This window comes from Oryx dammah, unplaced genomic scaffold, assembly GCF_014754425.2.
Source record: "Oryx dammah isolate SB20612 unplaced genomic scaffold, SCBI_Odam_1.1 HiC_scaffold_12, whole genome shotgun sequence".
Taxonomy (NCBI): Eukaryota; Metazoa; Chordata; class Mammalia; order Artiodactyla; family Bovidae; genus Oryx; species Oryx dammah.
This window is the reverse complement of record NW_024070196.1, coordinates 67401089-67426255: the sequence shown is the minus strand read 5'-3', so window position 1 is coordinate 67426255 and position 25167 is coordinate 67401089. Positions and strand designations below refer to the sequence as shown.

At 50.8% G+C, this 25167-nt stretch overlaps 1 protein-coding gene across 1 annotated transcript in view; it reads right to left on the bottom strand.

Moving 5' to 3' along the window:
- The window catches only part of ZNRF3 (zinc and ring finger 3), a 145261-nt gene extending 120151 nt beyond the window's left edge, over positions 1–25110 (bottom strand). Inside the window, exon 1 of the mRNA XM_040251409.1 lies at positions 24967–25110. The gene's annotated coding sequence lies outside the window, so the exon portion shown is untranslated. The remainder of the gene's footprint in view (positions 1–24966) is intronic.
- Positions 25111–25167: the final 57 nt, after the last annotated feature.

Here is a 25167-nt window from a genome sequence, read left to right as displayed (position 1 = left end):
CTTTAAAGGGGTGATCACGTTAAAGGTGAGCTCTAATCCAGTACGACTGGTGTCATTTTAAGAAGGGAAAATCTGGACAGAGCTGATCACAGAGGGAAGGTCATGTGAGCACGCAGGAAGAAGACAGTGGGCTGTCTGTGAGGCAAAGAGAAAGGCCTTTGAAGAAATCAGCCCTGCCGCCACCCTGATCTTGGACATGGAGCCTCCAGAACCATGAGAAGACAGATTTCTGCCGCACAAGCCACCTAGTCTGTGGTGCTTTGTTCCGGGAGCCCGAGGACACTAACATACTCTAGAAACCCAAACCAAGGCATGGAGTCTGGGTCCGTATAAGGAAGAACCTTCTGACTTCAGCACCTCTGCAAAAAGACACTGCTTCCTTGAGGGGCATGTGTGTGTTGGGGGCGGGGAGCTGAAGAGAGGCTGAGTCCCACCCTCAGGGCCATAGCAGAGGCTGGGACCTCATCAGAAGCCACTGAGGCAAAGGGAGGGATGCCGCTGGCTAGGGACTGCTCACAGTCTCCATCAGGAGGGTCAACTCCACTTGAAAAAGTTAAAAACAGAGAGGAAAAAAAAGCCCTAAGTCAACACTCTGTGAAATGTGACACACTGTTGGAGAAGTTTAAACTCATCTGGAGTCTCCTCTTCACACTCACGGGGAGAGCGGCTCAGCCCTGCTCACGTTACATTCTTCCTACAGGCAACCAGAGCCCGGAGAGCGTATGTAACCTTCCCATGCATTAACCAAGGTAGACAACCCTGAAAGATGCACGTCCATCCTGCTCAGCCCAGCGCCTCCGAGGAAGCTGGGCCCCAAAACCCAGCCGCCAGACTCACAGCCCGAGGGTCAGGAGTTGGGGAGGGTGGCCAACCCCAAATCCAGGATGTGAACCCAGCCCAGGAGCCGAGAGAGTGCTCCTTCCAGAGGCTCCTTCCAACGCGCATTGCATCCAACTCTGACACGCCAACCGCAGGCCAGTCCAGGGGCTGCTCCATGTGAACGTGGGTCAAACACAGGGCAGAGTCCAGCAGCGAGTCATTCAGGACGTCTCAGTTGCCAGGCCGCTCCGCTGTCTTATCTCCCACAGCTCACTCGGTTGCAGCACTCTCGTTCCTTCCTGCCCCTGACAAACGCCCAGAGGACAGGCTGTCTGGACCTGGTGCTGGGCTTGATCTGGCATCGCCTCCTATCCGCTTGGAAGGTATCACTGCTTAACTCTCCCACAAGTCTTCCCATGTGGGTAGAAATTAAAAGTCTTCAATGACAGGTGCTGTCTCTTGGTTCTTTATACACTCTGACCCTAAACCCATCCATCACCCAAGTCCAGAGAAGACCACAAACCTGCTAAGCCCAGATGGAAGAAAAGGGCCCATCACAGCTGAGAGGCGTTTGGACTGCTCTTGGGGGGATGACTGTCCCAGGGCCCTGTGGGAAGTTGGAAACCAACACAGTCTTGGCCTCCCATGCTCGTAATCTGACAGGACACTGACAGGATGAACGTGGTCCCTAAACAAACCTAATGCCAGCCAGCTGGAGTGGAGTTTCCCCAGCACCTTGGGGCCTTTGAAAAAAGAGAGCTGTAGGATCAAGGATACTCGTGAAATGCCAGCTTGAACAGAGTTCAATTCCTTTGCAGTGGGGTTTTGCTGAGCCATTAACTCACTACTGAGCAGTCTACGTCTCCAAGATGGAATGATGATAAACAGCATTCTCAAAGTTAGCTCACCGTGTAATCCTTTCCAGAGCATTCTGTAGGACTGAGTATCTTTCAGAAGGTGCCTTGAGAAAAGCTCATATTTGAGGCCTAATCCAGAGAAATCTGCGCTGGACTTTAGAAAGGGTACCTCTGTTTTAATACAGGCCCTAAACTCTCACAACATTCCCAAACCAAAATAAACCAAGTCAGCCAGTAAAGACCAAGATCAACAAACACAAGACAGCCTCAGTCTTCCTCCCCAGGAGCGTGTGCTCTGCACCTGCCATCTTTCCTAGGGACAGGGAAGCAGTAATTGAGTGCTTTGGTGAGGAAGAGTGCTCCTTGATCCCCAGATGTGCTCCAGCATAGCTCAGAGATAAGGATCAAGCTTTTTTTTTTTTTTTAAGTGACTTAAGCAGAAAGGAATAAAGGTCACAAAAGAGCTGAAACTATGAGAGGCAGGGAAAGATGAAAACAGAAAATTAAACATTCTAGAGAGAATGCCGCCTGGACTGGCCCCGGTTCATTCTGCACCTCTTGCCCTAAATTAAAAAGCTGACACGTGCTTTGGTCCTGGCTAGAGCAAGCAACAGCTCCTGGAACAGGCTTCACCTTGGTTACACATTTCTACTTTAAACGTTCCAGAGCCGCCGACGGCCTCCCAGGAACAGATGCTCCTGCTTCTCAGGAGGGAGCTAGTTCCTGTGGAAAGTGTTTGTTTAGTTTGATTACAGCTTTGAAGAGGGGCTAGGAATTCTGGCCCCAAAGAATTTACTGGTCAGGCCCTCTGCTGACACAATTTGTAAACAAACAGAGTTTATTCTAGTGTGGCTCATTTGGCTCAGTGGCTGGATTTAGAAAAATATATTCCTCATTCATGTGGGAGAAGCCACAGTCAGGCCTGTCAATAACCAGAAAAATGTCCAAACCCAGCCTGTCCGTCACTTGATTGCCTAATCCTAACGGACGGCGGAGCTGCTCTTCGGAAACCCAGGACTGTCAACAGATGGAGCCCCAGCTGAAGGGTTATGGGCAGAACCTGAGAGGCCTCTGATGAATCGCTCCCCCAGAAGTTTCTATGCACTCGTGGTATATTAAAAAAAAGAAAGAAAGAAAGCTCTCAGAAAAAAAGGGCCACAACAGCAAATTTCCCAAGGGTGTCATGAATGGTTGAGTGTACGGGTGGAGAGCAATTTGTTACTAATAACAGTTAAAGGCCAAAGTTGGCATGTAATTTATTTATCTTTAATAAAATGAATTCAAGGTTTTCACTCGAATGTCACTTACTCCCTTACATTCCAGGCTGTTCTCCTCGGGAGAGGAGAGCACAGCCCCCAACTGAGCCTCTGGGCGGCTGTGATTACAAACCCTGCTGCTGGCTAGGGAGCCTGGAATGGGGGGAGGTCATGTTATCAAAAATCCAGCCGTGCACAGGGACCTCCCGACCGCATGGAGCTGCGACGACCATCAGCAAAAAGAGTCAAACACCTTTGCTGGCATTCAAACCACCACCCCACCACCCCACCCCCAATCCATCCCTTCCTTGCCCTCTGAAATTCATTTCCTCTCTGGTTCTCCAGCTTGGGCGGCTCTCCCCTTTCCTGCTCCCGTCCCCCCGGGCACACAGATCTGAGCCCCCGAGAATCTCACTTGGCCTCCATGCCCAGTTCACGGATGTGGGCGCCGAGGCTCAGAGAGGCTGGCTCCCCTGGGGTCTCACTCATGTGACAGGTAGGGGAGGAGGTCAGGAGTCTTGTCACCAAGCAGTGCCTCAGCTTGCACCAGCACGCTCCACATGCCATGGGGCCTCCTGGTCTACTTGTGACCCCCACAAGCTTGGAAAAGCCCTGTCGGAGGCCGACCTGGCCCTGGGTCTCAGCAAGGAATGTCCCCCACCCACCCCCTGAGATCTAAGCACTGGCCTTTAAGAACCCAGCTGGAGGTGAGGCCCCAGGAGCTTCGCAGCAATGCTGGGCACTTTCCTGCAGCCCTGGGCATGCAGTACTCAGTCCAGCCCTGTTACCATCTCGGGGGCACAGTCTGGCTTTCCCACTGGCCCAGAAGCACCCCCTCACCCCTGCCCCGGTCACTCAGAAGGAGGCCCGCAGTGGTTCTGTGCACACTACCAGGAAGATGTCAGGCCCACATCCATCAGACCACTCCAGGAAAGAGGGCACAAACACGGCCGGACACACCCTTAAACACCGAGGCTTCCTCACCGCTGTGCCCAAGAACACAGAACACAGCCCGCGGTGAAGAGACTGGGGCCACCCGAACCCAGAGAAGACAGCACTGCGTCACCTCACCTCTCTTCTCACTCCATTTCAGAGCCAGGGTCGAACGGAGAAACTGAGGCTCCCGGGCACAAACCAGATTTCATCAAACTCGTTGCGTAAATGAGGAAGAGACATGGGCCAGAAGGAGTCCCTTTCTTCTTTGCACTGAACATTTCCAGGAACACGAGCCTATGGACCTGATTTGCAGAACCATCCTCTACCAGCAAGAGCAAATTTTAGTTTATTTTCTAAGAAAATCAGTACAAGTGAACACCGTCCTGGACAGGAGGCAGAGTCCACAGCGGGGCGGTGAGCAAGGCCAACAGGAAGCCCCTAGGACGGCTGGGCTAGAGGCTGCCAGCTCCTAGGGGTTGCCCATCCCCAGAGTGCAAGAGACTTAAGACTGGGCAGGGCTTTGGAGTTCTGAAAAGTGGTTCGAAACCAAAAGAGCTCCTGTAGGCAAGCAGCCCTGACAAGCCCAACGGAGACGCTAGGCCTGGCCTGAGAACCCGCGGTCCCTGCTGGACCATCACCTTCCTCTCTGCTCCCCACCCAGACAGCTCTAATCCCCAATTACAAACACCCAGACTGCAAGCACAGGTCCTGTCACTGTGTTATCAGTGCGGACTTTCCCTTCTGACAGAAACCACACAGTGTTTTACTGACCACACAGTCGGGCCAGCTGAGCCAGAGGAAGGGGTGTGACGCGCAGTGGGTTTTAGTCCTCGTTTCAACAGCCAGAGTGGGGGCAAGACACGCCCCACAGGGCAGGGGGCAAGTGGATGGTCCATGAATATCACTAGGAAACACCAACATGGCCACATTCAGGCCTCAGGGGCACTAATTCAACCTCCCTGCACTTCCTTCTGTCTAGGTTTGCCAGTGATGCCCACTTCTCTCCAGAATAACCTCGCACGCTCCCCAATGCTAGTGGGAGGCATGCTTTCAGACACTGCTGCTTCATCCTTGTCTGTTGCTGACGAGCACCGGGGCCCAAGGACAGAAGGACGCCACCGAGATGCCCGAGGGAAGGTAAGGGAGCAGAGGTTCTTTGGAGAAAAACCTGGGCTTCGCTCAATTCTCATGGACACCACGGAGCTGACCGGCAGCACGTTTCAGTCGGATGCTGCCTCCTGTCATTCACTCTTCTTCCAAACTCTCCTTTCAACCGGTTGCTGACTTAGCTGCGTGGAAGCTACTTTGATGGGAAGCTCATCTACTATTTAAAGAAAGCAGGGCCCCCTGCCATGCTGAACAGAGTGACCCACCCTGGTGGGTATCTTCAAATGGAGCCAAGTAGAAAATTAATACTATTTTCATGGTCCGCCGGTATATTTACAAAACACCTGCCTCCCACTGAAAGCTTGCTAACTCAACGAAAAAGGCACCCAAATGACCCGAAATCTGTTTTAGGAAAGAGGCTTAATCTGGGTTCTTAAAGTATACAGAAGAGAATAGCAACCTGCTTTCAGCTGTATCATTTGTTCGATTATGCTTTTTTTGTTAAAAATATGTAACATATCTTATTAAACATGTTATCAATCAACTCAACAAATGAAAGCTACGAACCACCCACTCTGGACCACGCAAAAGTTCTCCCGCTCCACCATCCTTGGGGCTGGCAGAAGGGTGGGGAGGTGAAGAATGGGACTTGTGTTTACAGAGACAATGAAATGGAGCAGAGAAAAGAGTTACAGAGTGCCAGTAATCAAATCTGAATATGGTGCTGGGTTGGAAAACCAAATCAAAGCAAACCCTTATCAACAAATCCCCACGGAACCAGACCATGAGAAGGCACGGCTACCATCTGGGCTCCGTGAGGAACAAAAGGATCACCACCTGCTCCCTCGGCGAGTCACCGGTACATGCGCAGGGATGGTGCAGTTCTCGTGTGTCAGAGACCAGGAAAATTAGGGAGGAAATTAGATGAGGTTAAAATGACAGTTGACGGATAACACAGAGCCACAGGAGATAAACTGTCAAATGCCCCCGTTTGGCATTTAGGGGTTTCATGTGAAAATGACTTCAGGAAAACTTTCTCCAGGTGGCAATTAACATTTTAACTCAAGCTCCCTCAAGGGAAAGGGAAATTTCAGGAGGGGGAGGGGACGCTTCCCTAGCACAGGGCACTCGACCCGCAGGTGCTGGATGAGAGAAGGCAGAAACCCACGTCCACGGCTCCATCCTGGGTGCCTCCTGAGCCACTAGGACACCTCTGCTGCGTCCACCACAGTCAGCTGCTTCGCCCGACTGTCTTTCCAGCAGGACTGTGGACTCCAGCAGCAAAGCCAGGGTGCTGACGTGTATTAAGCACTTACTGTGTGCTTTACATGACTTAGCTCACGATCCTCTGGAGGTACGAGCTATCCTGTCCCGGGTGAGAGATGGGGAGGCAGAAGTTCAGGGAGGCTGATGACCTGGCCAAGGTCATGGCTTGGCAATGGCAGAGCCGGGATGCAGGGATGCACATGCTGGCCCGACTCCCGGGCCGTGCTCGGCACCACAGCGCCCCTTCTGCGGCAAGAGCCTGGTCAGCTCCAAACTCTTGGCATGCAGCTGGCGGCCATCGTTACCTGTAAGAGGTGAGCAGACCACCGTAGGGTTTGCTGGCCTCAAACCACTTTACGGCGAGGCCGGAAACACAGTCCTGCGCTGCGGGCCAGCTTTTCCAGTCACTAGTTGCGTTAAACCTCCCTGCGCCTAGGTGTCACCCGGGGACACAGGGATGGAACCTCTTACTGCTCGGAAGCATCCTGAGGATCCAGTGGGACCAACAGTGTAAAGCCCCAAGGGCAGTCTCTAACGTGGTATTCTTTCATTCATTCAAATATTTCACCAACCACCTATGTGACCTTCAGCCCCCAAAGCCTCCCACGCAGGAGAGGGCAGAGCCAGGGGTGGTAGAGCCAGCCACGCAAGGTTCCAGGCCAGGTTAAGTGACAGCGGCCTAGAGGTAATCACTTGGGTAGTTTCACAAGCAGAAGGTTTACCCAGACTCCAGCCTGGGAGAAACCACTGTCCTCTGTCTTGTCACTGGATTTGACTGGTACCAAGTTTCCTTTTCCTTTTCCTTAATGGTTTAACAAATCTCCGTCGCAGCTCTGTTTTTCCCATTCCTGAGCCTGAGGTCTAAAGGTTCTCTATTACTTTCGGCCAGGAAGTCCAGCAAAGCCAAATGGAGCAGGCCTGCAGAGATCAGGACAGGGTTCTGTCTCTCTGTGTTTCCTGCCCCAGCTACGACAGTCCTTGCCAGAGTTACATCATAAATCAGAACGTGCTGGGGCCCGGTCAAGATGCACAGGCGGAGCCTGGTCATCCATAAAGAGACACCTCCGCACACATTGCCCAGGTCTCCGCACGGATCTGAAAGCCCTCAGGTCAGCCAGAGAGCAGATTCCTGAGCCAAATCAAGAAAAAAAAAAAAAATCTCAGCTTCTAGAAAGTCAAGGGACAGCAGAAAAGTGCCCTAAGCAATGTTAAGCAGGCACGATGATACAGAGAGGTGGTCTTTACCAAAGAAGCAAAAGGAAGGGTCAAGCCCGTGTGTGTATGTGAACGCACCCAGAGAACCTTCGCTAAAGCTGCAAAGGAAACAAAAATAAACCAACAGGATAAAAGGAAGGCTGTTGCATGAGGGAGAACTTTTGCTCCAGTTTTTTTTTTTTTTTAAAGAGAGAGAGAGAAGAAAAGAAAAAGAAAGCACACACTGAAATGATCTAAAGCTGCCTATAAATATTTGGAAACATCAAAGGCGGTCCTGTTAAATTAAAAATGCTGTCACACAGATAGGAACTAGCCTCCAGCGCTCTGCCAGCTTCAACATGTGAGCCTGTGATCTGAGGAGCAAGGGCTCAGCTCCTCGAGAAATCTGATTCACTAAAGAAAAAAGTGAACGAGCAGTTGAGTTTTAATAAGGGCATTAAATACCTTAGGAATGAGCTAATTAGAGTTTAACTCTTTCAAGATTGTCCGAGCTCTTAAGAATGCTGTAAAGTGAGCTCCCTCCAGAATCTAGTTAAATCGGTCTCGAAACCTGCAGTGTAAAAGAAAAGTATTAAAATAGCACCTTAGGACTTCAAAGCTGGTAAATCCCACCAGGTCCCCAGCAGAGGCCGAGGGAAAGGAAGGGAGGAGGCCGGCTCAGAATCGTTTTCAAGGTGAGGTTAGGTTGCTTGCTTATTTAGAGCCTGTTTTCCCCCACCCTACCCCCCGACCCCTGACCAGGTAAGGATGAGCTCACCTCCTAATACCAAATGCGTTCTTCCTGCCCTGTGAGCGGGCCCTTCACCTAAGTCCTTCTTCGTGTCCTGACCCCACTCGCATACCTTGCGAGAAGTGACGGCCGAGCCCCCCAGTCACCCCGCAATTTCCCAACACACATTCAGAGTCAGGATCCTAAAGAATTCCCCATTAGTGAAGTCCCCATCAGGACAGCAGGTCCTTTCAGGAGCGAGATTCTCTGGACTTGAAGTAGAAAGCAGCAGTACCTCTTGGAGAATGCAGAGAGAAAACACACCTGCACGGAACAGAAAGGGGCATCTTTCCATCACCCTGTCTCAGGAATGTGGGAGAAGGGGGCAGGCTGAGGTGGAAACTACCGTCTCCATTCAAGGAGAGGAATGCACTGCCCGGTCTTGGCAACAGGGATGGGGGGAGTTATTTTTAAAAAAAACAAAAACCCACAATGCACTCTGGTCATCCCCATTTTTAGAAAAAAGTCCAAGTGCCTAACTTAGGGGCTTAAGATTAATAAAGTATTTGCTTTGGCATAATCGCACACCGGACCGAAGCAAGCATGCAAGTCACTTGTGCCTGCCGCAGGTCCCACGTAATAGGTCTCGAGAGCATGGCCTGAGCGCATCACAACATCCCACGGGCCCTGGCTGGATCCAGAGCAGCCAGCCACCACCCCACTTCCCTGAGAAGCAGCCATGCCTGCAGGCAGGCCGAGTGGCCTCAGGGACAAGGGGCAGGCTGGTCTAGAACCCTCGCTTCCTGTGCACTGGACTTGAAATTCACACGTACGCAGGCCTATGGGTGTGTGTGTGTGAACACAGGCCCAAGTGACTGAGCTCGGAGCCTGGATGGTGACCGAGCTGTGGGGCCCAGCCTTGAGCAGATGGAACTGCAGCAGAGCTTCCCCATGCCCCAGGACACAGCGCTGAAAGAGGGCCCCGGGTATCTGCGAGGCATTGAACACTCCGGCCCCTCGCAGACTCTCCCAGGAGAGAAGAGCCACCGGTGCAAGCGGTCAGGCACTGAATGTGCTGGGAAATTACTCCTACGGTATGGTCGCATCTCCTGTCGATGACTAGCATCTTTGGACTCTTTAACCTTGATCAACGATGACTTCAGAGTCAAAAGTTCCAACCACTTGGGAACGACGCCATGAGTGTTAGGATATGTGAGGAGCATCATGCAGGCATGCGCATTGCTTTCTTCATCGTCGTTCTTTCATCACTAGAGCAAAGAGCATGTTGTAACTCAACTCCATTTTACAGGTGAGGAAGCTGAGACCCAGAGAGGCACGGTCACCTTTCTAGAGCAGGTAACTGGCAGGGTCGGGTCCAAGCCTGGGCAGTCTGCTCTGCTGCCTCTCACATCGGCAGAGGAAATCCAGAACCACCAACATTTGCATACGTTTTAAGGAAGCCGATAAGTCCTGCGTAGCAAAGGTGCAGACTAAGGCTAACAGTCACACCAATACCCCAAGACCCGGAGGAGCTGTCCCAACTCCTGAAATATGGCTGGCTCAAGGTTATAACACAGAACCGAAGGGAACTCATACCCAAATCAGGTGATAGGCCGAAAGGTAATGTTTAAGTTGGTTCCTAGGAAGGCATGTGTATCTTCTCCCATAAAATGGGGTGCCATTTCTGCTCCACGGAAGGCTTCTCTGTTTAACTGGAACACACCCAAGGCCTGAGGACCCCACTCCAGGCAGCCCAAAGCAAAACAGCAGACAAAGCAGATGTTAAAAATCCCTGTACTAAACTCCTGACTCACTTTGGGATCTTGTTTCCTAACTTTACACTCAATTCTGACAAACGTGGCTCCCTGGTTTTCTAGGAATGGACTACAGAAGGCAGGGGGGTGCAAATCGCATTTGCTGAGAGAGAAGCCTTGTGGGGGAGGAGGGAGCGAATTTACAGACAGGTGCCTCACGAATGCACAACTCCAGGGGGGCGCTGTCCACTCCTGGAGTCATGCTGGATCCACGTTAGGGCAAAGAGATGCCAGGTATCTTGAGGAAGGGGCAGCTTTCCCTCATTCATACAAAGGGACACTGTGAATCAGAGTGGGTAAATGTCACAAGGTCAAGCCCCCAGTGCTGCCCTGAAGACGAGAGCAATCCACTGGGGAGTCATGCAGGCAACCCCGAGCCACCAAGCGGCGACGACACGTGCGGTCACACCCTCTTCTGCAGCAGCAAGTCTCCATTCAGAGGGGCGGGGGCGAGCCCTCTAACCATGAGGCCGCCTGAGCTGTTGACGCTGCCCCAGCCCGGCCTCCAGGGACTCAGGTCTCCTTCTGCAGAGTGGCGCTAGTTCCAAGGACGCTGCCCTGGCGTCCCATCCCATCCTACCATTGGGACCTCCCATCGAGCTTACTGGGCTTGATCAATCCCCTTCCCGATGTTTCACTGCACAACACCAAGCACCACAGAATTAATTCCCCATCATTTGCAAAGGGGCAGATAGCATCCCAGAGCTGGGTGGCAGAGACCACTCCTCTCCCTGTCCCAGCTCTGAATGCCCTACCTTGAGAGCTGGACATCCTCAGATCCCACTTCTGGGCAGGGGGGTGGCACCTGCCACCATGGTCTCTGCTGAATATACAGGATCAGAGAAGGGAGACGATAAGCCTTCCTGAAATGGGGAGCAGGGAGGAAGGAGGATGAGGAGCTCGGGGACGGGGAGTCCCTTATCCGTCCCGCCTCATGTTCTTTCCCTTTCCCTGCCCCCATCACCCCATTGGATCAGAGATGCCAGAGGGCAAAGGCTGTTGGCAGGAGGTGGGAGGGAGGGATCCGTAAATCTTAAGAGACCGAAGAGTCCCTACTTACCCTGCAGCAGGCAGGGGAGACTGGCTTCCCAGGTGGCTCAGACAGTAAAGAATCCACCTGCCACGGCAGGAGACACGGGTTCGATCCCTGGGTCGGGAAGACCCCCTGGAGAAGGGAATGGCAACCCACTCCAGTGTTCTTGCCTGGAGAATCCCATGGGCAGAGGAGCCTGGTGGGCTACAGTCCACGGGGTCACAAAGAGTCGGACACGACTGAGCATACAAACACACGTGTGCGGGCACACACAACACAAGTAGGGAAGACACATACCTGAACTTTGACAAGTTTGCAAGGGGGCAATTAAAACAGCCTTGCATAATTAAGAAAATTAACTACTGTTACCTGAGCATGTAGTAAGAACTCTAGGGTTTTCTACATCTTCTCGTAGGAGCACATAACAGGGAATCATTCCACTTGGAATATTCAAAACTATTCTTACCCCCCATCCCATTGCTGTTTCAGAGCCTCCCCCTTTCAAAAACAAGGTTGGCATGGCAACCAGAGCACCAGTCACTGTGGTCCCTAACCACATCCGCCAGGGCCTGGCGTGCTGAGGCGTGTGCCAGCTCTGTTGTCTGAAGGGCACTCCTGGCCACAGCACGCAGCGAGCTATAATCAAGTCAGAAACCGCCGCATTCGTATAGAACTCGGCTCCACATAAATATTCATTAAATGTGAAAACCTATGGTGATGCAATGTTGAGACTGCAAATTTAAACACAAGAGTCAGGAAATGCAAAAATTACCACTGCCACTGGAACCTGAATCACCCAGACGGCACATTTAATGCCAAGCAAGTTTGTGTGTGTCCTAGAGATTTAAACCCAGTAACACCAAAGCTTCAGAACTACATGTTGGCTGCTCACTTAACTCCCTGGGTGAGGCTGACGCTTACCTGAGGGGCCTCGGAACATTTCTGGAGTGGACATGCCATGAAAAGGCGTGACTAGCCTCCAGTACAAGTGAAAGATAACATATCACAGATAGACTCTGAACTATTTCTGAAGGTCCCAGCACCCATGTAACAGCCACTGTTCCACAAAAAAACAATAACCGAAAAACCTCAACATGCCAACGTGTACACAACAAGCAATAACTTAATAATTCCCAAATGTGTACAGTGGGCTGCTTAAAGACTAGAAAATCATGTTCTTTAAACTGAAACTGTAATTCCTTCCACTCGCAGTCTGCTGGCCTCTTTGACATTTATTTTTGTGCATTTATTATTTGGCTGTGCTGGGTCTCGGTTGCAGCACTCAGGATCTTTGATCTTCATTGCGGCATGTGAACTCTTAATCACAGCATGTGGGATCCAGCTCCCTGACCAGGGACTGAACCCGGGCCCCCTGCCCTGGGAGCACAGAGTCTTAGCCAGTGGACCACCAGGCAAGTAGTCCCTGCTGGTCTCTTTAGAGTACTACTGTCGTCCTTTAAAGCTGCTTCCCGGACTTCCCTGCTGGGACAGTGGACAGGAGTCCACCTGCCAATGCAGGGGCCATGGGTTCAATCCCTGGTCTGGGAAGATTCCACATGCCACGGAGCAACTAAGCCTGTGGGCCACCACTACTGAGCCTGCATTCTAGAGCCCAGGCTCCACGAGAAAAGCCAGAGCAGGGGTCTCCCTGGTGGCTCAGTGGTAAAGAGTCCGCCTGCCAATGCAAGAGACACAGGTTGGAGCCCTGGTCCGGAAAGATCCCACATGCCTCAGAGCGGCTGAGCCCACGGGCCACGGCTACTGAGTCTGTGCCCTAGAGCCCGGGAGCTGCGACTGCTGCAGCCCTGGTGCTCTAGGGTCTGTGCTCCACAGCAGGAGAGGCCGCCGCGAGGAGAAACCCAAGCACTGAGACTGGAGAGCAGCCCCCACTCCCCGCAACTAGGGAAAAGCCCATGCAGCGCTGAGACCCAGCACAGCCCAAGTGGATCAATAAAGAAAAGAAAATATTTTTCAAGAAAAGAAGCCACAGCAATGAGAAGTGTGCACACCGCAAGCAGAGAGTAGTCCCCGCTCGCACCAACTGGAGAAAGCCTGTGTACAGCAACAAAGACACAGTGCAAACAAAAATTAATAAATAAATTTTGAAAAGTGAAATAAAGCTGCTTTCCATCCAGCATCTAAACACAGCCTCAGCCAGAACTTCCAAGGCCAGAGGTGGGGCAGTGTGCGGGGAGCAGGGAGTTGACAACACAGAGCAAATGTGAGTTAAGAACGGGTCCTTCCACCGTTCTTTCACTATCTCCCCAAACACCAGCTTTCTAAGTGACACCAAAATATTGCACATTTTTTAAAAGAAACATACTCCCTAAAAGTCTAGGCTGAGATGTCTCTTGTCTAGCATGCTCCGAACACTGCACCCAGGCAGCCTCGCCAGCCGGGAAGGAGTTAGATGGTGCTACGGCCCTATCCCACGTCCTTTTTCCAGGCCCAGAGAACAGAAGCAAGGAGAAATTACTTTGAGAATCTGGTCCACCCCAACTACTTGGAATAGCCCTAGGACACACCCACGTCTTGTGAACGGTTTCTCCAAACACAAAAAGCTCTCCCTCAAAAAGCCAAGTCTTTTTTGGGGGGTGGGGGGCTCCACTAACATCTCCACCTCTACCTTATCCCTAAGTATCATGATCTAGAAGAATTTCAGTTCAGTAAATATTTAAGAGCTTTACTGCAGGGCAACAGGGGGGGATGAGGAAGTCACAAGCCTTCTCTGCTGGGAGCCGTGACTTTGTGGGAGAAAAAGAAATAGTAAGCTAAGGAAGATCAGCTGAGGAGTGAAAAATGGAGTGCTTGGGTAGAAGGAACCCACCAGCAGAATTTGCGAATGCCTGACGGGAATGGCTGGAAGTCTGGCCACAGGTGAAAGCACTGGGGAGAAGGGAAAGTGGAATAGGGAGCAAAGGTGGGGGTCGGGAAGGAACGAGCCGCAGGTCACAGAGTGACAGAAGCCCAGGACCCATTCGGGAAATAAAAGCAGGAACAACCAGGACACAGGCCCGCATCCCAGGCCAGCTCTGCGCTCAGCAAACAAAGGGATAGCGCTGAAAGATTCTGATGGAGGGAAGGACAAGATCAGCGGTTACTTGGGAAAGATGAGGCGGAGGGGAAGAGCTGCTCGGGGGAGGCAGACCGAGGCAGGGAGATGCTGAGGCGGCATCTGATGACTCAAAGGGGCAAGGTCAGCAGGGAGGGAGCAAGGGCACCATTTCCTCTGACTTGGCCACAAGCTACCTCAATTTACATTTTGCAAACGGCTTTGCAAGTCACGCTTGCAACATTCTTTACATGCCATTAGCCACCTGCCTACCACCTACTCCAAGACTGAGGCACTTTCTGAAATGATGCCAAGCCTCTGGGTACCCAGTGGTGGTTCCAAAAATCGCATAAAGGTGCTGAACACACAAGTGTCGAAGGCACTTAAGTAAAATTAGGTACAAAGAAACACCTTCGACGTCAAGTGTGGGACAAGCCTTGGCAGCTGGGACAACCTGAATGGCAGATGGCCCTCTGGGCAGAATCCAGGGAAGGCACTCTGAGCTGGGAGGACAAAACCAGGAATACGGGCGAAAGTTCAAGGTTGGGGGGGGGTACCCTAAAAGCGTGTGGAAAATTTGCTGGAACCCGAGCATCAGAGAAGGATGCTGCTCCAGGGAGACCAGCAGCTGGATCAATGAGACTCGAGTTCTAACCCCAGCTCCTCCTGCCACCAAAGGCTCGAGGCCCTTGCCCACAAAAGATCGGGGCCATGGCATTCCAGGGTGCCCTCTGGTTCAAACAGGAGCTCTCATAGTCAAAAGAAACCAAGGAGCAGAAAGAGAGAAAGGACAAAGATGGTGATGAAGGTGTGTGCCAAAGGCTCCAGGGAACAGAAGCACCTTGTCAACTGAGAAGAACACTCTGGTCGGGGGGGACATCCCTCGTGGTCCAGTGGCTAAGACTCTGTGCTCCAAGGCAGGGGGTGCAGGTTCAACCCCTGGTCAGGGAACTAAGATCCCTCATGCCACGTGGGGCAGCCAAAAACAGCAGCAACATACAAGAACGCTCTGGTCACGCCAGGACCACCGCAGCCCTCCCCGGGAGCACGACCTGAGGCTCACAGGGTGCAGTGAAGTGTCGTAAGTCACTAACGGCCCGGCCGTCTGACACGCAGATGGCAGGGGAAAGACAACGGAGACTTGCCAAGCGCAACTTAAAAGCTTTCGGCTCCAGAACTTCCAGCGAGAGAAAGGATGGCAAACACCACTGCCTACGGGGGCCCCGGGCACTGGTAGGCGCGGGATCGTTACCCGTGAGCACGGCAAGCCGCCGCAATGCCTGGGAAGCTTGTAAACCAGGGCCTGCACCCCATCTGAAGAGGGCAGCTGCTGTCTCACTGGAGCAGGCTGTCGCCACGTGGGAATGTGGACCCGACGCTGCCAGATCTTTTCGTTTTTCGAGAAGAGCCAAAGCTCCAGATTTTTATGTAAAACCTCTAGATTTTTAACAGGGATCAAACGAAACAGCAGGAAGCCGTTTTCCGCCCGTGGGCCTGCTGTTTAGGGGCGTCCTGACAGTCTGGAGCTCCGCTCTAACGCACCTCTGCCTACCACACACTGACAGCAGCGCAGCTCTGAACGAGGGGACAGGGAGGGGGCAGGGCAGAGAGCGTCCCAGGCAGCAGCACCCTCCTGGGCCGCAACCTGCTGCCACCGGGTGCGCCCACCACGAGGCAGTCCCTTCCGTGAGGTCTTCTCTAGGCCTGAGCGTGGCCATCTGCCCGGCCAGACGCTGTGTCCCTGCCCAGAGCCCTAGGGCGCCTGCTCCCGGATCGGGTTCAGACACACCCGCCGGGGAGGGACCCACATACCACGCCAGGCACCTTCCCTTTGATGCTGACAGTCGCATCTCAGATCCTCCTGGCAGAGGGGGAAAGCCAGTATTTTACTACTTACTAAGTGACAGGAATACACAGGGCTTCCCTGGGGCTCACGTGGTAAAGAATCTGCCTGCAGTGCAGGAGACCCGGGTTCGATTCCTGGGTGGGGAAGGTCCCCTGGAGAAGGAAATGGCAACCCACTCCAGTATTCTTGCCTGGAGAATCCCATGGACAGAAGAGCCTGGCGGGCTACACTCCACGGGATCGCAGAGAGTCCAACACAACTGAGCGACTCATACACGTACAGGAATACATAGGCTTTCACTTTTGTGAAGTTTTTTTCAATGGGTTGTTGTTCAGTTGCTCAGTCATGTCCGACTCTTCATGACCCCATGGACTGCAACATGCCAGGCTTCCCTGTCCTTCACAATCTCCCGGAGCTTGCTCAAACTCATGTTCATTGAGTTGGTGATGCCACCCAACCATCCCGTCCTCTGTAGTCCCCTTCTCCTCCTGCCTTCAGTGGGTATGTTTGTTTTGTTTTTTAAGAAACTACCCACTGTGAGCAGGGGTGTGTGGAAACACGAATGCCAGTCTGGCTGGGGAATATAAACTAGCCCCGCTCCTTTGCAGGGGGAACTGACCACATACGACAGGATCAGGGAAAGTATTTATACCTCTCCACACAGGGGTCCCAATCCTAGAACTTGAGTCTGCGAAGATAATCAAAGGATAGAGAAAAAAAGCTCCCCACAGCATCACTTATAATAACGGAAAACAAGACACTACAAGTGTTTTGGAATATTTATTAGTAAGAGGGAAATACTTAAGGTACACAAAGGGTCATTAACACTATATAGTGTTTTTTTCCAATTTTCTTAAAAATCTAAGTGCATAGGGGGAAAAAAAAAAAGGAAAGGAAAGCTATCCCAAATCACAAAAAGTTAACAGAGTTTACGTGGAGGCAGTGGGACTGATTTTCTTTTTCATACTTTTCTTTATTTTCCAAGTATTCTACAATAAACATGTATGATTTTTATACTTAAAGAATAAATTACAGATGATCTGGTTTTTTAAAGGGAAATGCTGGCCCTGACGAGAGGTAATGTAAAATCAATCTATCCTAGCCTTTTTGCCGAAACCGTATCTAAGTACACCCAGGTCCTCAAGCAAGCAGGTCTCAAGGTTTGTCTTCAAGTGACCCAAGTTCAATCCTAGCTCTGTGGCCCTGAGAAGCTTACTTACACTCTCAGCCCCGTTTTCCTCTGTGAAGTGCAGATAATTCAACGGCCCACTGTGCATGGAGAGATCATGAAAATGGCACCTGCAAACCACAAGCTGTACGGTGGGTGCACAGAGCTGCTTCTTCTCTAGGCTGTATCCACAGCAGGAACTCAAGAAACATCTGCTGACAAGTCAGCGCACTCGGTTTAAGTAAAAAAAAAAAAAATCAAGTTTCAACTCTTACAGCACTGAAGGGTTACATGCACCTGATCGAGCACCACTCTTAACTCTCTTACTTTAAAAATGCAGCAGTTTCTGCACCAGGAGACCAGAAGCTCCCATTCCAACATACATTTCCCTGTGAAACTTCTAGAATCATCAGAGTCCGTCTTCACCAAATCGACTCTACACACTGAATTTCTAAACAATCATATCACACTGGCTGCTGGGGCGAGAAGGGGGTTAATGTCAAGTCTTACCACACATCTGAAGGGTAATAAAAATAAAACACTCTCCCTTGAACCACAACAGGCCGGCTGACCTCATTCTCTTCACACTATCGTGAGTCAACAGAGCCACTCAAAGTCAGAATTTCAAACATCTCATTCAAGCGGCAGATGGAACAAAGACCCTCTACTCTTTACAGCCTCCCCGTCCTGTTTGGCAGGTATAAAGGCACCTCTCTGCAGATGGGTTATCAGCTTTTAAACTCAAAGGTAAGTAAAAACAAAACAAACAAAAAAATGAGCAGGAAAGGGCCAAAAGGCACAAATCCACGTACTGTGTCATTACGCAGACATGCCTCTTCAGAATGGGCTGCCCAGGCCCACTTGTCACCCCTGGGCCAGGTGCACCCCCAGTTTCGCACAGCTGGGTCCCACCGGAGAGGGCCTGTGGTCAGCATGCCGGCCGCCTGCAGGCAGGGCCCGCGCCTCCTTCGTGCCCACCTGCTGCCTCGCCCAGCACAGGGTCGGGGGCACAGAAAGCAGTGGTGAACGCCGGCCCACTGCAGGAATGCAGGCCCACGGGAGGTTTTAACCGCCAGGAGGACGGGATGAGCGGAGGGAAGCCACAGCTTCAGGTTCTGACCATCTCTGAAATCAAATTTCAGATCACAGGGAACGCGCAGACTGTGTAAATAAAGGAAGAAAGGCGATGAACACGGGACGGGGCCTCTTTGGGGAAAGCCACACAGGCTGTGAAAGGGCTCTGACAAGCCAGCTACAGGAAGGAGGTGTGTCTCACTTCAGAGATCTCTTTAAACGCCAGAGCGCCACGGCCATTCCAACTTCCCTGAAGCCAGAAAACAGGGGACATGCCATCAAGCGGCAGCAGTGCACTTCAAGCCACCGGTCCCTCTTCCCAAGCTTGGCGCATCAGCTCTTCATGGAAACAAACAAGGTAGAATGAGACTGTGTGACTGAAAAAAGAAAGAGAAAAGGGGAAGGAAGGAAGAAGGAGAGAAATCTCTAAGGGCAGAGGGTTTTCTCACTTGAAGTTACCGGCTCCTCTCTTGGTCCATCAGTCTGGGTTTATATTGACTCTAAATTCCACCATCAGTTCCCATCCATAATCTCATCCCAAGCAGAAGAAAGTGCCAAGTGAAGCAGGCTTGTGAAAACAGAAATGGCTGGGAATCACACAGAGCTGGGTTTTAATCTGAGCCCTGCAACTGACCTGCTCAGCACCTTCCACGTGTGTCCTTAGCTCCCTGGGCTTAGTTTCCTCATCTGAAAACCTGGGCCACCCCATTTCCCTCATCCACTGAGTCTACGCTCAGGTGCTGTACCCACTGTCTGGCGTGCAAGAAACACGGGACCACAGCCACCTATTTTTAAGAGCTCTGACAGAGGAAGACTGAGTGAAAACTTTAAATTAAAGGAGAAAAGCAGCCACTTACACCCAGGGCGCAGCTTTACGAGATGTGGCTTTCCCCCGTCAGACGCCTGATCACTAAGCTCGCTTCCGAGTTGGCTCTCCCTGGCACACTTGGCCGAGGTACAGCTGAGGACGACAGAAAGGCCCAAACCCGGGAGCTAGGAGACCCAAAAAGTTCTCCAGGGTTATCCCAACCTCACCATGTGGTGCTGGCCCTTCACTTCTCTGGACCTCAGCCTCCTCATCTAACACATTAAAGGCCTGAGTCTGGGTCTTCGGATTATTTAAATGGATTTAAACGTCCTTTTTGTCATGAACTGCGAATCCACATTCTCCAGACTTGTGCAACGCCATCAAAAAGCAAATTTTTCATATGACATAATATTCAGGGTAATGATAATCCTGAATACCGAACTTTTACAGTTAAGCCCGGGGACACTGGGGCCTGGCCATGAACTGTTCTTCATGTGTCTGTCCATCCCTAACAGCTGTCCATATTAGGCCTCTCTCAATAATCGTGTTTTATCATGAAAAGAATGTCTTCAGACCTTCATGACGCCAGATGCCCTACCCCTGAACACACATGCGCACACACGTGTGTCACTTCACACAGTCTGGGACGGCAACAGCAGTGGTTCCAACTAGAACCATCCTTCCCACCTAATCGAGCAAGTTTCTGTAAACAACCACCACCAAGGAAAGCTGATCCCAGAATGTATTAGCCAAAGCATATGAAGTGGTTCTCATCAATTCTCATAAAGATCCACCGCCTGCCTGGTGTCCACCCTGAATCCATCATTCATTCACTGAATACTGAGTGTCTGATAAACAGCAGGTACTGGGGACCAGGGATGAACAAAAACAAACAGGCCTGTGCCCAGGTCCACGGAGAAGCAAGCAGTGAGGGGTTGCTCTCAAGGAGTTTCAACATCGATGGGTGCTCCATTTCATTTCCCAGTGGATACTGAAAAGACACACACACCTGCAGTCCACACTCCCACACTCTGCATTCATAGCCTCATCTTTCTGCCTTTCACCATCTAAAGGCAGAAAATTCTTTTTTTAATTGAAGTATAATTGACCAAAAACATTATGTTAGTTCCAGGTATACAACATAGTGATTTGATATTAAATGCAGAAAATTCTTGGAGTAACTATCTTTTCATTTCTCCCAAGGATAATGCATTTCACTACTACAGATAGATGAACTGGAGAGAAATTAATCCATTAGAGATAAAGGATGCCTTCAGAACTAAGGGCTCCATTATGTGCGGAGACCCAGTCAGGAAGAATTATCATTTATCTACATGGATCTAAAGGAACAGCAATACAGTATCTGGTACAGAACAGGGCTTGAGTAGAAATCCATCAAGTGAACACGCTCGACTGAGACACATAAACCTATAGACTTCTCGACGACTCTTGCTAGCCTGAGCCGCACATCACTGCCTTCAAATCCCCAGGGATGGATGACTTGGCGAGTACTGGAGGACTGCTGCTCTTTTTCCTCTTGGAGAGGAGGGGCATCAGAGAACCCACCTTGGGGAAAAATTACACACCTTCCCAGGAAAATAAAAGTGCACATGCACGGGATTGTATGCATAATTTCAGGGGTTCACAGGCCATCTCTGGAAGTCTGTGACCCTCAGGTTAAGAACCCCTATTCTAGACTGTTAAAAATTAGACTTGAACAAACGTCAGTACCTAACCAGCCAACTCCTATTTATTTAATGGTAATAGGAACAAAGGGGCCAGACAGACCTGGGTTTCAACCCAAGTTTTATCATTTGCTAGCTATGTGAGGTTGCAGAAGTCAAATAGCCTTTCTCAGCCTCAGTTTCCTCATCTGTCAAATGGGTCAACAACAGTTGTTGATTCCATGTTAAAGACGTAGATGAGCAAACACATGACGAGCTTGGCATAGTGCCCTATACAAAATAAATGCTCCTAAAGAGAAGCCAGCATCACCTTCTCCAGTCCACAGGCTGCACACTTATCCTCACTCCCATCTTCATCTCCATTCAGAGCTGTATTAGTAACTCCCATGGCATCTCAGGGAACGAGATAGAAAGTAAGAGCCCCTAAAGAATTCACGAGGTCACAAAACACAGCCCTGATGTCTTCCCCTAAATCAAATGCTTGGTTTTAACCTATGAAGGCCCTTCTGACAAGACAGTCAGCAATCCCTTTTTGTGTAAATCCAGGTCAGCTGTCAGCACGCAATTGTTCTATTAGGTCAAGTCAATTTTTAGAGAGGCAGGCCTGTTAAGTTAACTTAAAATGGAGATGAAAAGAAAGTGTTTGATCAAATGCTAAACTGCAGAAACACACTGACAGGGAGACAAGGCAGAGGAATTAGTTTCCTAAAATTATTCTCTCTGATACCCTTAGTTAACATTGGCTATTTAAGGACCTCACTCAAGCCTTTCTGACCCACCACTCAGCTCTCCTCCCAGCCCTCGTGGCTAAAGGCACTGGCTTAGTTCTTAAATGTTCTCAGCAAGCGCTGTTTTCAAGACCATTCAACACTTAATCCAGGATCCAGAGGCCGATTTTAAAGTTACACAAAACCTACCATTCAGATTTCTCCTACAAATGAATTTCTCAAGTGTTTCTAAATATTTGACTTCAAGGGAGGGGGGAAATACATTTCCATTTAAAACAATCTTTCACCTCTAGCTATGCAAATTTTCTTTGTTTGCTTAACCAATTCACATACCACTAGCCAGCGTTTAATTGGGTCTTTATTTAACATCACTAACCATGTGAGCTGAACAACCAAAGTCTGAAAGTTTCAGATAATGATCTCATTAATAGCAACAAATTGGTTCAAAGATGAAATATGTATCAATACATCTAAGAACCCATTAAAGTTCCACACTTCAGAACTAAAGGAGAAGTGTAATTACTTCCTCCAGTGTTCACACTGTATGCTTGACGCTTACAAACAGACGGGCTGTAATGCTGCATGAATAAATAAGATACTAAAAGTAGTGAACAGCACTTCACAGCCACATATTGTTTCCACAACTTTCACAGAAGATGTCAAAAAAAAAAAAAAAAAAAGAAAAAGGATCTCTCTTCTTTCAGAGCACAGTGATGACCTTGGGAAAGTTATTTAAGCCTAAAATGCACAAAGAGAGATTCAACACTCTTAGTGACTAATCCCAAGATTTGAATTTCCCTCTCTCTCTGTGTGTCTTTCTCACTCTCCTCTCTCTTTCACACACACACACATACACAGCCTTCCTCTCTCTTACACACACACACACACACAGACCCACCCCCCTTCTTTACCAGGTCCTCCTACCGCAACCCATGCAGATGAATGAACAGGTATTCTAATTAGAGGTATCTGGGCAAACCAGACTGTGATAAGGTATCTACTCTATAAACAGACACAGACACATATTTTCATTGGATACAATACAGAGGGGGGGGAATCAGTGATACAAACCAATTTCCTATCTTAGAATTCTTAAAGGAAAGAGTCTCTCAGGTTCTTTTCTCCCCTAAAGCATGAAAAACAGTGCTACAGAATCCCACGGCAACAAAACTAGTGCTGAAGGCGCTATGATTTAGGTTTAGTTAAAGGAAAATAAACTCCTCTCCGAAGACCATAAAATATTAAATAGCAAATTATGCAAGAGTTTTTTTTTTTTTTTTAAGATAGTAAATAGAAGGAGGCTTGAAAAGTTCAACAAGGGCACTTAGAAAATCTGATTACTCTGAAGCTGAAGAAACAACTAAGCTGTTTCTTCTACATTCTCATTTCTCACGCAAGATGTGATATTCTCTCTCTCGGCAGTCCTAAAACATCAGCTTCCCTTACAAAAACCTTCTTCGGGGCTGACAAGGGCCACATTAGTTCCTCCACTCAGGAAGGAGTATTCCAAGAACTAATAAAAGCATGCCAGCCTCTGTACACACACAGCCCTGGAAGCCACGCTGAGCTCCTTCTGTGCACACAGGTTCAGCAAGTAGGCCTCACAATAAAGTTATCAAAGATGTGGAGAACACTAAGAAATGACTACTCAGACAGCTCAAACTCACCAGTATTACTGCAGTTATAAGGGAATTAGGATACTTATTAGTGATTGCTTAACAGGTAAACTTATTAAATACCATTTAAGTCATTTTTCTTTACTTAGCAGTTGTTGACTTTTTCTTTGGCAAGGCTAATGGACTACAAAGGAGTTTGATAAGCACTTCAAAAACTTTCAAAAGAGAATAGATTCCTTCTGCCAAATTCACACAGTATCTCCCCACTCGCAAGGATAAAATAGTTACAAATGGTGTGTTTAAACTGCTAATTTTGTATTAAATGGCGAACCCAAGATTATCTCCAAAGCACTGCACTATTCATAATGGATAGCTCGCCAGACAACCTACGAGGGAGAAAGAGTACAAGTTAAAACACTGCAGATAAAAATCGCAAACTTCAAAAGTTCCCTTCAAAAAGTGAAGTGCCATGATTAAAACATCTTTTTTCTTAGAAAGCTGTAAATCAAACATTTTCTACAGGCATCAGGCCACAGTGAAAGCCTCAAAGAGAAACAAGAAGTCACAAGGAGCAGGCATTAAGATTCAAACTGTGCTTGAAAGCTGCAATTGAAAGAAAGGCTGCAGGAATCTCCAGCAGACCTTGGTCTCTAAAGCTTATAAATTAAAGACTATAATTATAACATTATCCCCCTAAAAAGTCCAAAAGCTTTTAACATATGTGTAGTCACAGAACTCAGACAACCTTTTCCCCCTTCTATCTGTCCTGCAGAAGTCTGAGACGGGGACCTAAGGACACACCTCTAAGGGCCAAGCCGCACCGCCCCCTGCCCTAACCCTGCAGAGTTTTCAGTCTGCACCAGGGGAGGGGAAATGAAAGGCTGCTTGCAGTTAATTCCATTCAGTCCCCCGCTCTTCATTCATAACTCATCCAAGAGTAAAGCGCACAAGGCCTCAAAGCTTGGAGCCCCTGCAGCCATCCCCTCACCCGCAAAAGGTTCAAAGACAAGCCAACCATCTCGAATCACTCCCATCCCAAGCACGCATATTCACCGCCTAAGTGCGCTGGCTGTCTACTAAGTCGATAAAATCACAGCCAAGGAAGCAGAAAGGCATCTACCCAGTTCACCATCTGCAGAGGCTTGGGCTCAGAGTCCCTCCTCCACATTGCGGGGGTCTGCTGAAAGCTCGCTCTCCACCCCCCCTCCCCGCCGCCCCACTCCGCCAGCTTCCTTTGGAATGCACACCCCTTTCATTCGTAGCAAGGTGGAGGCCCTGTCAGCGAGCGACCCTTCTACCGAGGTGCAGGCCCTCTGCACCAGTCCTTGGCCGAGGAGCGGGCAGGCTGCCTCCCTCCCACCCTCTCTGTAATCTGAGGCACGCAGCGAGGGCTGCTGCTCCGGCCACTCCGGGGCACCCGCGATCCCCACTCCGCCAGCTCCTGCTGCCTCTCCTCCTGCGGCTGCTGGTCCCGCGCCCCCGCGGGAGGGTGGGCGCCCAGGTGAGGCTGGCGGCAGGTTCCGGGGGAGCCCCTCGAACAAGCCTGGCTGCTCCCTCAAAGAACCTGCACGGGTGGGAAAGCACAGCCTGCGACCTGGAACGAGCCACCTCATCCTTCATCACTTGTCTCGCCGAAGTTGGCATTCAACAGGTAGTTCCCGGGACTTCCACCTGAGGTAAAAGCGAGCGCCCCGACAGCCTGAGGGGGCTGCCTCAGCGGGGGCGCCCGGACCCGGGGTCTCCCCTCCCGCTCCCGCGACCCACGGGAGGCCGAGCCCCCACGTGCGCTCGCCCCCCCCCGCGGCGGCGCCCTGGAGGCCGCGTCCCGCCCGCCCGCCCGCCCGCCTGAGAGGGATGCCGTCGGCCTCCTCACCGCCCCTCCCGCCCGCCCGCCAGCCCGCGGCGGGGTCGGCGGGCGCAGCCCCCGGAGCCATCTTGTGGCGGCGGCGGCGCGGGGCCCGGGCGGCGGGCAGCTACCTGCACGATTTCGCCCTCCGCGCTGAGCGTGGCCCCGGCCCGCGAGAAGCGGCCCGTGAGGCCGGTGGTGTAGGTGGTGTAGTCGCCGCTCGGGCTCGACTCGAACAGCACCACCTCCACGAACGCCGTCTCCTTGGCCCGCGCCGTGCCGGGCCCCGCGGCCGCGAGCAACAGCCCGAGCAGCAGCGGCAGCGGCGGCGG